The sequence below is a fragment of the Ochotona curzoniae genome, unplaced genomic scaffold, assembly GCF_017591425.1.
Source record: "Ochotona curzoniae isolate NIBS_2020 unplaced genomic scaffold, NIBS_Ocur_1.0 contig_883, whole genome shotgun sequence".
NCBI lineage: Eukaryota > Metazoa > Chordata > Mammalia > Lagomorpha > Ochotonidae > Ochotona > Ochotona curzoniae.
The window spans coordinates 35990026-36003630 of NW_024466599.1; positions in this window are offsets into that span (position 1 = coordinate 35990026).

Consider the following 13605-nt stretch of genomic DNA (forward strand, 5'->3'; position numbering starts at 1 on the left):
TCCCGGTGAGACCCAACAGAGAGGGTTGGCCTGGCTGGGGCGCTCGGCGGAGATTGGGGTGCTGGAGACGGGGGAGGGCGCAGGCGCGGCTTCAGGGTGCCACCCCTTATGTGCACACCCAAGAACTCCCTGCCCCTCTGGGAGGGCCTAAACGAGAGGCAGGTCCGTGAGCGTGAGCAAGCGAGGTGGGGAGACAAAGTTGGGCTCGGACAGTCGGGTTTGCACCATATGACAACGGAGTCTGACAGTCTAGACGGTCGCGGGGGTGACCGAAACTCCTGGCTCCCTACAGCACAGCTCGCAGGCCTCTAGATTCTGGGGGCGACACACGGAGACAGGGATAGATGGAGGGTAGGCAGTTTCTGCTTCTCCTGCCCTCACACGCCGAGCTGCGGAGGGGCCCGGGACGGAGGTGAGCGCGGCTGGCGGCAGGGTGGAATCGGGCTGGAAGGAGCTGAGAGTGGAGGCTCCAGGGCCGCGCTCTCGGCCCTGCCAGGCGTCGCTTCCAGAGCAATTTGTGGAGAGGCTGGGCTCCTCAGAGTTTGACTTGGGCAGCAAGGGCCTGGCCCGTTTCCTTGACTCGGAAAGCGGCTTGAAAGGCCTAGAACTGTGCGTGCCCCTGAAGACCCGTGCCTTTTCTCCTCTAGCGCGCTCTCACCGCAGATTTTGTTTCCGTTCTGACCCGCTGGGGCCGAGCCAGCCAGGTGCTTGGTACTGTCCGAACGTCTGCTTGAGCTGTCTTGGAGAATAGGCTGACAGCCGGGTGTAAGCGTTCAGGTTTGTCCGAAGTGTAGCTCCTGTGATTCCTTGGGGGGAGGGGGCGAGGATTAGAATATAATCTCTTTTTCTTCTTTCCTTTCCATTTTTTTTTTTGGTGGTGCAGATGATTCTGGAATCCATGCATAGAAAATGTAAACGTTTGTTAAAAAACAAAGCACCAAAGGAATTATTATTTTTTTTAAATTTCATTTCCCACCACCGCGTTTGGGGACGCTGGATGTGGATGTGTGCTTCTGAACGGTGGAGTGTGTTTAATTTCAGCCGCGCACATTGGGGTATCATTGGGGGACCAAGGTAGCCTCTGCTTAGGGTCTGGGCCCCAGGGAAATTAAGAAGGGTAGGGGACCTGTTGACACACCTCAGGGAAGGCAGGGGGAGGAAGTAGGTGAGGGAGAGGAAAAGCCGAGCCCAGGGTGTGGGATGAGGGGAGCGCCGGGGGTGGAGCCCACGGCCAGGACTTGTGGGCCTGGTGGGGTGGGGTGTGTGTGTGTGTGTGTGTGTGTGTGTGTGTTTAGAAAGGCGGTTGGCAGCGTTTCCAGAAGGCCCTGGGCGTTGTGATAACCAGGCTTATGCCACTGAAGGGGTTGGAGTTTGTGCCCCTCCCTGAGGGCAGCCGAGCTCTTCGGTGACCACCAACACCAGCAGGCCTGGTCCCTCTTCCCACAGCACCCTAGTCCCCAGCCCAGAGGGATGACTTCTCCACTGGGCCAACCGCCTCACCTCCTCACAATATTTCTTTCCTCTGGTCCTCTCGAGTGTATTATTTAAGAAAGGCATCTACAGAAAGAATGAAAGTAGAAAACCTGAAGCGAGGCTGGACCCCTGCCCACTCCCCCAGCTTCACACTTGGGGCCTGCGTTTCTGGGCGAATAAAACCGGACTGCACCTGCTTGACCCTGCCGGGCTTTGTTTTCTTGTATTATTGTTTTTCGTTTCACTAATGGTGGCATCTTTCTGTGTCAGCCACTTCTGGCCTCCTCTCCTGGAGTTCAGGACTGGCCTTCCGGGATGTGCGCCATTCTGGGGGTGCCCGGTGACCTCCCGCGGAGTCCCAGGAAGGTTCCGCCCTGGCTGCAGCCCCCAGGGAATCGGCAATGTCCGTCCCCCTTTCCCCAGTGACCTCAATTCCTTTCTGGCGTTCTCCCTCCATGGTCTTGGCCTCGGCCTCGCGCGAAAGTGCTGGCTGCCTCCACTGGGAAGGATTGGGTGGGCCACAGGCGCCCTACACACAGGACTCTGATCTAGTTGGTGGGCGACTGGAGAAGTCCTGGGCTCTCCACCAAGCCCAGCGAAGCCGCCCTCCAGGCCCAGTTAGAAACTTCCCCTAGCCCACGGCCCAGCAGCCCACTTCCCCGCCAAAGAGAGTGGCGCTGGGCTGGCCATCTCGTCAACTTGGCCGCTACCTTCCACACGTCCTAGGTGGGGAATGCTTTTTGGTTCACCTGTGCCCAACTGGAAACCATCACGTGGCAAGGGGGTGCAAGCTGGCTTCCTCCGAGTGTGTGCGTGCTACTGTGCACGTTGAGGCCCTGTCTGGTTCTGGGGGACGCCTCCTCCCCCCTCCCCCCGCAATAGAAGGCCTTGCATGTGGAGCTTGGCGGGGTCTGCCTGGCGTGAAGTCGCTGAGTTTAGTGGTGCCTCCAGGCGCAATGGGACCGGCGCACTAATGCTGCTGCCTGGGCCTGCGTCCTGGGGCAACCCTGCCTGGCTCAGACCCCAGGGGCCCAGGGTCCGCTTCTCCACCTCTTTTTGGGTGAAGCGGAGGAACCAGGACGAAGTGGTAGAAGCGAGTTTCCAGAGAATGAATAACGGTCTGCGGTGGTCACCTCCCTTCAGGCCTCCGTCTGGGGCGCCCTCCGTCTGGGGCCGCCCGGGGTTGGGCCTTTTGCGGGACCTGGGCTGGGGAACGTGGAAAGATCTACACCTTGACGCTTCCCACTCTTGGTGGTGTGGATCCCCCGCTGAAGGTGGCTGGTGAGGGGCGGGCACGGGGTCGGCAAGGGGAAAATGGGGAAAGGGCACCCCATCCCAGCACTCCTCACAGATCCCTTAGGAATCATGTGTTGGGGGAGGAGAGTTATTCAAATTGGGCCTGCTTTCTGGAGTGGGGCTGTGCTCCTGACCTGTCAGCGTCTCCCACACCGCTGGGATCCTTGCCCTAGGTTCTAGGCCCACCCCATCCACCTTTCAGCCGCAATGTAAGGCATGGGTTGGATCCTGGCTGCCGCGGATGCGTAGCATCCGCCCAGCTCCACCCAGTCTGCAGCTTGCCCTCTCCAGGGTGGGTAAGGCAGTTCCAGGCGCTCTGCTGCAAGACGCAGCTCCCCAGGACTCATGCCCAGCAGCCTGCATCCCGCCTCTTTTCCCCTCGCCCCGGGAGCCTCTAGCAGGCACGCTGGGATGGTCCTCCAGGCCTGGACTTTGAGACCCAGCTCAGTCCCACACCAGATGCCTCGTGTGTCTCACGGAGGCTGGGGTCAAGGGTGGAGCTTGCAGTGGCCAGCTGCCTTCCTCAGCTCCCTGGGCCTGTCTGCCTCCTGCAGCTCCTCTTTGCTGTCAGTCAGCACCTTTGCCCAGTGGGTGACCAGGGCGTTGGAGGCAGCTTTACTTTACTCTGGTTCTGCCTAGGTCCCTTGCCTGCCACTCTTCCTTTCTGGTTTTGGGTGCCCACTCAAAGGACCTGGGAAATTCAAATTCGAGTGAGACTCACTGTGATACCCAGAGTCTGGTCGCTAAGGTGGCAGTTGTGCCCCACCATCTCTGCAGGCATTGGGGTTCACCAGCAGCAGCAGCAGCAGCAGGGGCACAGCAAACAGCTAGCTTTTGCAGAGCAGAACGTGGGTTTCTCCTACTACTGTGCATTATTTCATTTTTGTTGTCTTGGTAATGGTTTTACTGAGATATAACCCACATTCAAAGGCTTTTCATCTATTGACAGGTATATAGTGCAGGAACTAATGCCGTCACTTTCAGAACATTTTCAACGTATCAAAAGAAGCCCGCTCCCTTAGCCTCAGCCGCTCACAATCACTGATCCTTCTATCTCTATGGATTTGCCTATCCTGGATATTTGCTATGAAAGGATTCATAGTGTGGGCATAGTGTCAATCTTCTTTCATTTACCATGATGATTTAAAAAATATATTTATTTGAAAGGCAGGGGAAAGGAAAGGCCAACAAACAAACAAACAAAAACTTCCACCTGCTGATCTATTCTCCAAGTGGCTGCAATGGGGCAGAGCTAAGCTTAACTGAAATCGGGAGATCAGGAGCCAGAAACATATTCTGGGTCTCCCATGTAGGTGCAGGGTCCCAAGGACTTGAGCCATCCTCCTCCACTTTCCCAGTCCATAAGCAGGGAGCTGGATGGGAAGTGGAGCAGCCGGGACTAGTACCAGCACCCAGAGGGGGTGCGAACACTGCAGGCAAGGACGATTAGTCTGTTGAGCCACACCTCCAGTAATGCTTTAAAGCTCATTCATTCATGGTGAAGAATTTATCAGTTTTCCGTTGTATAGAGATGGCATATTTTGTTTATTCACCCACGATTGGTGGACATATAGGAGAGTTTTGTGTCTTTCTGACTCAGGGCGTCCAGCTAATAATTTGTCTAGAAATGGCAAGTTTTCTTGGAGCACCTGGAGTGCCATGGCTGTGGATCCCGAGCCACCTCCCGAGGCCTCCTTTTGGATTCTGCTCAACCAGGACGGTCCAGTGGGACTGCCAGGCTTGTAGGTTCTGAAGTAGAGTTAGTGTCCCTGCTCTTGGCTAGCTGGGGTTCACATTCTAGATTCATTGTGTCGTTGTCCATTAAATGGCCACAATAGAGTCCCTTAAAGAGTCCCAATCTAAAAAAAGGAGGGAGATAATGACGAATAAATTAATCTGTATAGAGCACTTTAATCCAGTTCCTGGCATCCACTGCCTGAGTGCTGCAGGAAAGAAATGGAAGGTTCTGTTAATTAGGGCTTGAAGCTGGTATACCACAGCACTAGTAGGACTCCTCCTCCTCCTCCAGCGTAATATCAGCTTCCCCTTCAGCAGACTTCAGGGGAGGCTGGGGGACGTTGTCCAGAACCAATTGTCAAGAACCAATTCGGGGTGCCAGTCTTAGATACCTCCTTGCCTGTCCTGTGGGGATGTAGGATAAATCAGACTGGCTGCTAATATCCATCTTCTGCCTGTCTGGTTCAGCCTTCGTTTTTTTTTTTTTTTTTTTTATTTTTATTGGAAAGGTGGATGTACAGAGAGGAGAGGCAGAGAGGAAGATCTTCCATCTGATGATTCACTCCCCAGGTGGCCGCAACGGCTGGAGCTGAGCCAATCTGAAGCCAGGAGCCTCTTCTGGGTCTCCCATGTGGGTGCAGGGTCCCAAGGCCGTCCTGGACTGCTTTCCCTGGCCACAGGCAGGGAGCTGGATGGAAGCGGGGCTGCCGGGATTAGAACTGGCGCCTATATGGAATCCTGGGCGTGCAAGGCGAGGACCTTAACCACTACGTCATCGCGCTGGGCCCTCAGCCTTCGTTTTTACCAAAGTGGATGTGGAGCTTAGAGAGTTGCTTGAGCTTGGGGCCAGAACCGCACCTGCTGTGGTCCACCTGGGGGCCTTGGTGCAGACACTACTCATTGCCCAGCTGATGCTTCCATAGGCCTCAGCACTGAGGCTGCATCCTGTCTTTTTGTGGAGTGGAGAAGCCAGCTGCCCTGTAGCTTTCCCCCGAGGTCCAGGAAAGAAGAACCCAGGGAAGTGGCTGGGAACCCACCCCATCCCAATTCCAGCTGGATACAAGAAGAAATCTTGAGGGGTAGGGTCTGGGCTGGCTCTCATTGCCTGGGTCCTTCTCACCCAGGTCTGGGAGACCAAGTACATACTCTTGGCTGCTGGCCAAAATTGGTGGCTTTTCTAGCCCCTGATACCTATGAATTGTAGAGTGTCACCGGGTGGGGTGCAATCCTCCATATGTTGTTATGGGTTCCTTGGCAGGGGCAAGGGTGGGATGAAAAACATTAACAGGGGGAAAAAACCTTCAGCAGCAAGTATCTTAAAACAGTTGGGAGTTTCTCTCTGGGACATACGACCCATTTCCGGGATGCCTCCCAAGGTCCTGCACCATCTCAGGAATGAGTCCACTGTTCCCTGTGGAAATGGGAACGAAGCCGCATGGTGCATGAGGTCTCAGCCTCATCCGACCTCGCTTGCGCCGGCAGCCCTCCTGCTCCGCCATTGCGCGCCCTGGCTGCTCGCCCATCTGGGTGGATTTGCCAACGTCCCTCACCCAGTCGCCAGTTTAGTGTATTGCCGAGGCACCTCGTCGTGGGGCTGCAAAGTCTCATGTGAAAAATATATTGAATTAAGGGAAAACCAAAGAAAGGGAAGCGAAAAGAGCAAGGTTAGGAGCCAGGGATTATGTGCAATGGGCCCCTGCGGGCGAGAGTGTGCGGGGTCGGGGTGACCAGCCTATACACTGGCGCGCCCCTCACTCCGAGGCCGGAACTCCCCGCTACCCCTTGTCCAGAGGGACGGCGGGGTCAGCAGGAATTAGAGCGCTGGGGCGACGGATGGCCGTGTGAGGAGAGTTCGCGACTGGATTAACTAGCGGGTTCAAAAGCAGGTCAGGGGGAGCTAAACGTGGAGACGAGGTCCCAGAGAGGTCAAGGTCCTCCGGAGAGGAGGGTGTTGGCTGGTGCGGGGCGGCATTGCGGTGGATGGAGCGAGTTGAGTCGGGAAAGCAAAGCTGCGAACGCGCCATAGGGAACCGTTGTCCCTTAGGCATTCTTCCTCGGAAGGAAGGAGCGCGAGGCGGGGCAAAGCCACGAGACGATTTACAGGAGTGCATCCGAGATAGGGATTCGTGGGCATCTGCAAGAAAGGGTTTACTCCTGTTCTTTTCCATTTTAATCCCGTTCCCTTCCTACTTAGAACTCATTCTTCTGTTCTGGCAAGGCAAAACATCTTGGTGGTAATAATAAAAATAATAATAATGATAATAATACTAAGCATAAACGACTGCACCGAACGTTGTAAAAGAATCTTCCCTGGCCCCCCTGCACCGGCATCGGCAGCCTCTTTGCGGGACAGATCGCGCACTGTGGCCCAGTTTGTGTGCTGGCACCTGCGTGCTATGCTCCACGGTTCCCGGAGTCATGGCGCTGGATGGATTCGCTCTTTCTGCCTGAGAGACGCTCACGCCCTGAATGTTCTCTAGTCGTGCATGACCCGAGTTCCCGCCTTTAGAGCTTCCAGGTCCTTGCGGGGTGGGGAGAGCCTATACTCCCCCTAAAATCTCGGCCTCGGGGTAGGATCCGAGAGAAGCCCTCTTATAGATGGGCGGATGAAGTCGCGCTCTGCGGCCGGCCGCTCGTTGAAGCGTCCCCGCCCGTGTCCTTTCGGGTTTTCCATCTGCGTCTCCCTACCGGGGATCCAGCCTCAGCCCCAGCCACACCACTTTTGATTTCGCCTCCCTGAGGTGCCTTCTGCGGAATGGAGCCGTGGCGTTCAGGCTTGCTGCCCACGTTGCCTCCAAACCCGGCCCATCTGCACGGGGACTGGTTGAATTTTTGCGGAGAGCCCGAGTCCGCCCCGCGTGGAGACGATCCCCGGTGGGGGTCGCGCCCGCGCCTCTGTGGGTGGGTCGTGTGAGCGGGCACCAAGGCCGGTGCCCGAGGCCGCAGGACCGGTGGTCCAGAGCTGGGGCTGGAGGAGGGGCCGGAAACCCGGAGGCCGCGGGGGACTCAAACAAAGCACAGCCCGGTCCCGCCGGGGTCTGGCCTCCACCGCCACCCCAGAATCCTTCTTCGGGGTTAGCTCGCTGCTGCAGCCTCACAGGGGACGTGCAGTGTGTGTCCCGGGACGCAGGCTGCGGTACTTACCTCGCAGTTGCCAAGGACCGTGAGCCTTAGCCAGGCTGCACTGGGTTCGCGCGGGCGAGGTGAGGGAGGGACTCCCTTTCCTGCCCTTTGGTCCAGGTGGACTCGGGGAGGGGAGGGGGCTGTGGGCTTGTGCTGAGACCCTGCCAGCTCCCGCTGGACAGAGGAGGTGCCCGGAATCCCCGTTCCTCCTGCCACGAGCCTCGAATCCCTGTGGCTGCAAACACCTGCTTTGAGTTTTTAAGTCGAAAAATGACTTGGGGACTCCTCTGGGTGCTGCCTGCACCACTTGCACTCTTCATGTCGCCCAAGCAGCAAGACTAGAATTAAGAGGAGGAAAACAATAAAGCGAGCTCTTGAAAGAAATTCCTTCAGGCTTTCTTTCTTTCTTTCTTTCTTTCTTTCTTTCTTTCTTTCTTTCTTTCTTTCTTTCTTTCTTTCTTTCTTTCTTTCTTTCTTTCTTTCTTTCTTTCTTTCTTTCTTTCTTTCTTTCTTTCTTCCTTTCTTTCTTTCTTTCTTTCTTTCCTATTGCAAAGTCGGATATACAGAGAGGAGAGGCAGAAACATCTTCTGTCCGTTGATTCACTCCCCAAGTGTGTGAGCTGAGCTGATCCGAACAGGTCTCCCACGTGGGTGCAGGGTCCCAAGGCTTTGGGCAGTCCTCGACTGCTTTCCCAAACCAGGAGCAGGGAGCTGGATGGGGAGCGGGGCTGCAGGGAGTAGAACTGGCGCCATTATGGGATCCCAGCGTGTTCAAGGCGAGGACTTTAGCTACTAGGCTACCGCACCTGGCCCAGGCTTTCTTTTTTTAAGCATGAATTATTTTGTACAGTTTTAGTCTTAAGCAAACCTTGTTCACACTCAGATCTTGGTAATATGTTGTAATCTTTTATGCTCCCATCCACTTTTTTCTCTTAGAGCCATTCCCTGGCCAGATTTCCCCAGCCTAACACCCAATCTTGGCTCAGGTAGCAGTTCTCCGTTGGGGATTATTTCCTCAAGGTCCTTAACAGTTTAACAGCACAAGACCCTTTTGGCTACTGTTACTATGTTGTCAGTCTCCTTTCCAAATCAAAAGGAGAATGGCAATTACCTGCGAGGAGAACGCCCGCCCGGAGAGTGCTAGGGCAGCGAGGGGAATCCCTGCACCTGCTCTCCCATCTGCCTCCTGCCAGTCCCACGCTCCAGCTTGCTTGCTTGCTTGCAGCTTCCTTCCTTCCTCCCCCCCCCCCCAAGGTTTATTTTTATTGGAAAGTCAGATATACAGAGAGGAGGAAAGACAGATCTTCCATCTATTCCTTCACTCCCCACCTGGCCACAATGGCCGGGGTTGAGCTGATCCAAAGCCGGGAGCTAGGATCTCCCACGTGGGCGCAGGGTCCCAAGGCTTTGGGCTGTCTTCGACTTCTTTCCAAGGCCACAGTCAGGGAGCTGGATGGGAAGCGGACTGGTGCCCGTGTGGGATCCGGGCCAGGGGAGGACTTTAGTCACTAGGCTACCGCGTTGGCCTCCGGCACCTGCATCTTAAGAAGGCGTGGAGCTGGGAGCCTTGGGCGGGAGGAGAGCGGAGGGTGCGGCGGGGGAAGGTGAAGGAGGCCGAGTAAGCAGCTGCCGCGGTGGTGATACCCTGTGGATGGGACTGGTCCGGTGGTACCCGAGGCGGATTGGATCTGGACAGGTCCAATACGGGAGGGGGGGCGGGGAGGGGTAGCCTACCTTTCCGAGGTGAAGTACGGGAGGGTTCTGAAAGGTGAGATGCTCACCATTCTGGCGAGGGGAATTGGAAGCAAAGTCATTATTGAGTATTTGCTTTATTTTGAAAGATTGAGATATCAGTAGAAGCACAGTTGTATAATTATTGTTGTATGCAATGTGGTGTTGCTTTCTAAAATGGACAGGGAGTCTGCAGTCCTACATTTTTGAAAATATGAATCGTCCGCTAAGAAAAATTCCTTTCCTAAGCTAGAATAATATGAGGGCACTTCAGGAAGTTCATGAAAAATGGAATTAAAAGATAAGTTATTCTGCTCAAAGGTAATGAGATACAGGCATTAGAGGGCTTCACAAAAAGTTCAGGAAAAATGCGTGTTTCAGAAAATGTATGCATGGATCTCAACCTTTTTTTCTGCCCCAAGTAAATTTCATTCCGTTTTTCCAAGAACTTTTGAAAAGTTCTTGTATTTTAAAACAAAAAGCACAACATGTATTATTTAAGCTCTTCTGTGGTACGGATATATCCATGTATGTTTGTTTAAATAAAAATGACAAGTTAACACAAATTTATAAAACAATCAGACAGAAGTAGCTTAGAGTTGCAGTGTTGCACATTCAAACTATTTCTGTGCCTTTTCAGCAGTGGTTTCTACTATCCCTGCTGCTCTGCAAGCTGCCTTCAAAAGTAAGTCATGATCTTCTTACGTGTTAGCTGTCTGGATAACACTGTATGATGTTCTGCTATGTCCACTGTATTTTAAAAATTGACATAAATAATGGAATATGTGGGTATATCTTATACCATAACAAGTTAAACATTTTCCCAAAATATAAATGTGAGACAGCCCCTTCCATTTCCTGCTTGCTCTTACTTCTTCCTACTTGCTATCTCACGCCTTCTTCAAAAGAGCAGAGTGAGAAATTTGGGGGCTGGTCCACCAACACAGCCTCCTTCTTGGTCTTTAAAAGAATTATTCTCTTCCACCTGGACTTGCCTCATTCTTTTCTTCCCTCCATGCCCCCTACTGGACTGTATTTACTGTATGAGAGGAACTCCAGCATACTCATTTTTTAGTTGTAATTGCTTTCATTCTCTATGTATTTATATAATTATTAGTAATATATATCTAAAATATTTGTATTGTATCATTGTTATTGAGCACTATGTCCCCTCGTGTGTTTCTTCAGGGGAGCCTCCTATGTGCTCACAGAGTGATGATCAGTGTCAAGAAATTCAACATCAATTCAATATAGTCTTCAAGTTATATTTATATTTTTCTAAGTTTTCCTAATAAAGTCCCTTATATTTTTTTCCTGCTTCAGGATTTAATACAGTATTTTTAGGGGAATTTTAAAAAGTTAATCAAAAACAGAATTAAAAAATGCTTATTTGGTGCAAACTTTAAAAAAATTCCATGTATGGTTTTTAAACAATATTAATTTCCCATGAACATTTTGAAGATGTCTTATGTACAGAGGTTTCATTTTTTTCCACACCCAAATAATCTTTTAATTCCACTTTCCACAGAAAGTTCTGAGTTCTTCAGGCTTTATTACATTTTTTTTTTTCAAGTTCTCGATAGTCCCTTTTGGCAGGAAATAGCTTATCAACTTTTCATCGTCTTGTAACAAGATATTTTTGAAGAATATGGTTCAGTTATTTTGTATGCAATCTCGAATGCACAGACATCAAGGGTAATGCAAAAACTCCCCTCTCGCCAAGCGACTGCCTGTATGTCACTGACACACGGTTTATTTCGTGTTTGTAACAAACAAGGATGTTTTGCCTCACAATGATGCAATCATCAAAATCAAAGAAATTAACATCATTCCATCGCCTCCAGCAACCTCCTGAAGCCTTGCCAGTGGTCCTGAAAGTGTCCCTTGTTGGTGAAGCACTCCACGTGAGATTTGTGTTGCCGCATTCTGTTAGGGTGTCTTTTTAGCGTCCTTCAGTCTGTGACAGCTCCAGTGTTTGCTTGACTTTCACAGCCTGTTATTTTGTGGTTTGCCTTTTAACACAAATTTGTTTGATGTTTCCCCAGGATTCATCTGACCTTATGCATCTTTGACAGGAATATCACAGAAGCGATGCTGAATTGTTCTCATTAAAGCCTGTCAGGTGGGGGCATGATTTTGATTTATCAGTTCCTAGTGATGCTGACTTTAATCATTGAGTAAGGTGGTGCCTGTCCCCTTTCTCCCTGCTAGATTATTATTTTCCCTTTTGTAATTAGTAAATATTTTACAGCAAGGAGCTTTAAGAATACTGACTATGTCCTACTTCTCATCACAGTTTCTATCGGTATCAAAAAAATGGATTCCGTTGCATTCAGTGGACTGTATTTGTTATGATCACTATTTAATTTGCAGATTGTCTCAAATGTAGGAGTCCCTTCGTGGTGTTTTCCTTGACCTTATTGAGCTGTAACATACACATCACAGAAGTCACTCTTGTGTATTCACAGCTGTGCAACCTTCACCACAAATCTGTGTTAGAACATTTCCACTTCCTTCCTAAAACACAAACTCTTCAGTTATCCCTCTCGGAACCTCCCAGACCACAGGCAACTGTTAATCTACATTCTGTCTTCATCGTTTTATCTTTTCTAAACATTTCATATACATGAAATCCTACAATATGTGGTCTTTTGTGACAGGTTGTTTTTATTCACCACGCATATTGCGGCAGGTCTTACTATCTCAAATTTTTTTTAAGGTCGAGTAATTTTCTGTTGTGTGGACATACCACATTTTGTGTAGCCATCCATCAGTTGGTGGACATTTGGGTGGGACCTCTGGCTGCTAGGAAAAAGGCTGTCATGAATGCTCGTGTAAGTTTTTGTGCAGCTGGTTTTGTTGTTGTTGTTGTTGTTGTTACTTTTGGGCATGTGAGCCTACGTGGGTCAGGCAGTTCTGTGTTGAATTTTTGGAAGAACTGGCACACACTCTTCCAGGGTGGCTGTACCATTTTGTATCCCCTCCTGCCAGCAGTGTGGGAGGGTTCCAAGGTTTTCACATTCTCCTTGTACATGTTACTATCCTTTGGTTACAGCCGTCCAGTGGCTATGAAGCATTTTCATTATGGTTTTAATCTTCACTTTCCTGATGACTGATGATGTTGAGCACCTTTTGTGTGTTCGTTGGCCATCTGCAAAGCTTCCATGAAGAAGATCCTTTGTTTATCTTCATAGTGGATTCTTTATCCGTATTGAGTTTTAACTATTGTTCCTGTATTCTAGATATAAGTCCCTTATCAGCCATATGATTGGAAAATATTTTCTCCTATTTAATATGTTTTTGCAATTTTTGGATCATGTTGTTTGAAGTACCAAAGTATGTATTTTTTGAGCAGTCTGTTTTATGCTTTTTTTCCTTTATAGATTGCATGTTTCATATTGTTTCTTAAAAGCCATTGTTAAAATCCAAGGTTTTTAAAATTTAGACTTGTATTTTCTTCTAAGAGACTTAAGGTTTTGGCTTTCACATTTAGGATTTTGACCAATTTTGAGTTAGTTTTCCATCTGGTGTGACTAAGGACACGATGCGATTATTTTACTTATGAATATCCAGTTATCCAGCACCATTCTTTGAAAGACTACTCCTTTCTCATCAGCTACATTCTACTTTGTGTTTTTTTTATACTCTAGATTTGACCCTCCCATTTCCCCCCACCCCCAAGGCATCTTGGTTCTTTTAGTGGATAATGCCATTTAAAAGTCAGTATCTGGGTCCTGGTGATGGTTGTTGCTGTTGGCGATTGCAGCTCCAAGATTCTCTTAGTGCTCAGAGCAGAGCGTGTGCATCTGCTTTTATGCATATTTGCATTTAAGTCTCAGGAGACTCGCATGTTTACTCCAGTAACTCCAATTCCAATCCAAACACATGGGTTTGCTTGCGTGCTCTTTCTTTTCTCCTTCCTTCTCCCTCCCTTTTTTTTTTTTTCTTTTTTGTATTTCTAACTATCTCTTCTGACACTCCTAGAATGCTCAATGTTTGTCCAATTGGCCCTGCGGTTTCCTGGTCTCCCACCCTCCATTTGCAGGGGGTCCTTCTCACCTCACAGGGATCTGGAAAAGTGGCACCCTCCTTAGATCCGGACAGCCACATTAGGACGCTGTGATATATGCGCTTCTTTGTAGGGATGTCGCCTTGCTTGGCGCCACCTAGAGGCTATGAAGTGGAAATATCAGGAAGAGAAGAACAATTTGAGGTGTGTGAAGATCTACACCCCTGTTTCTGAGA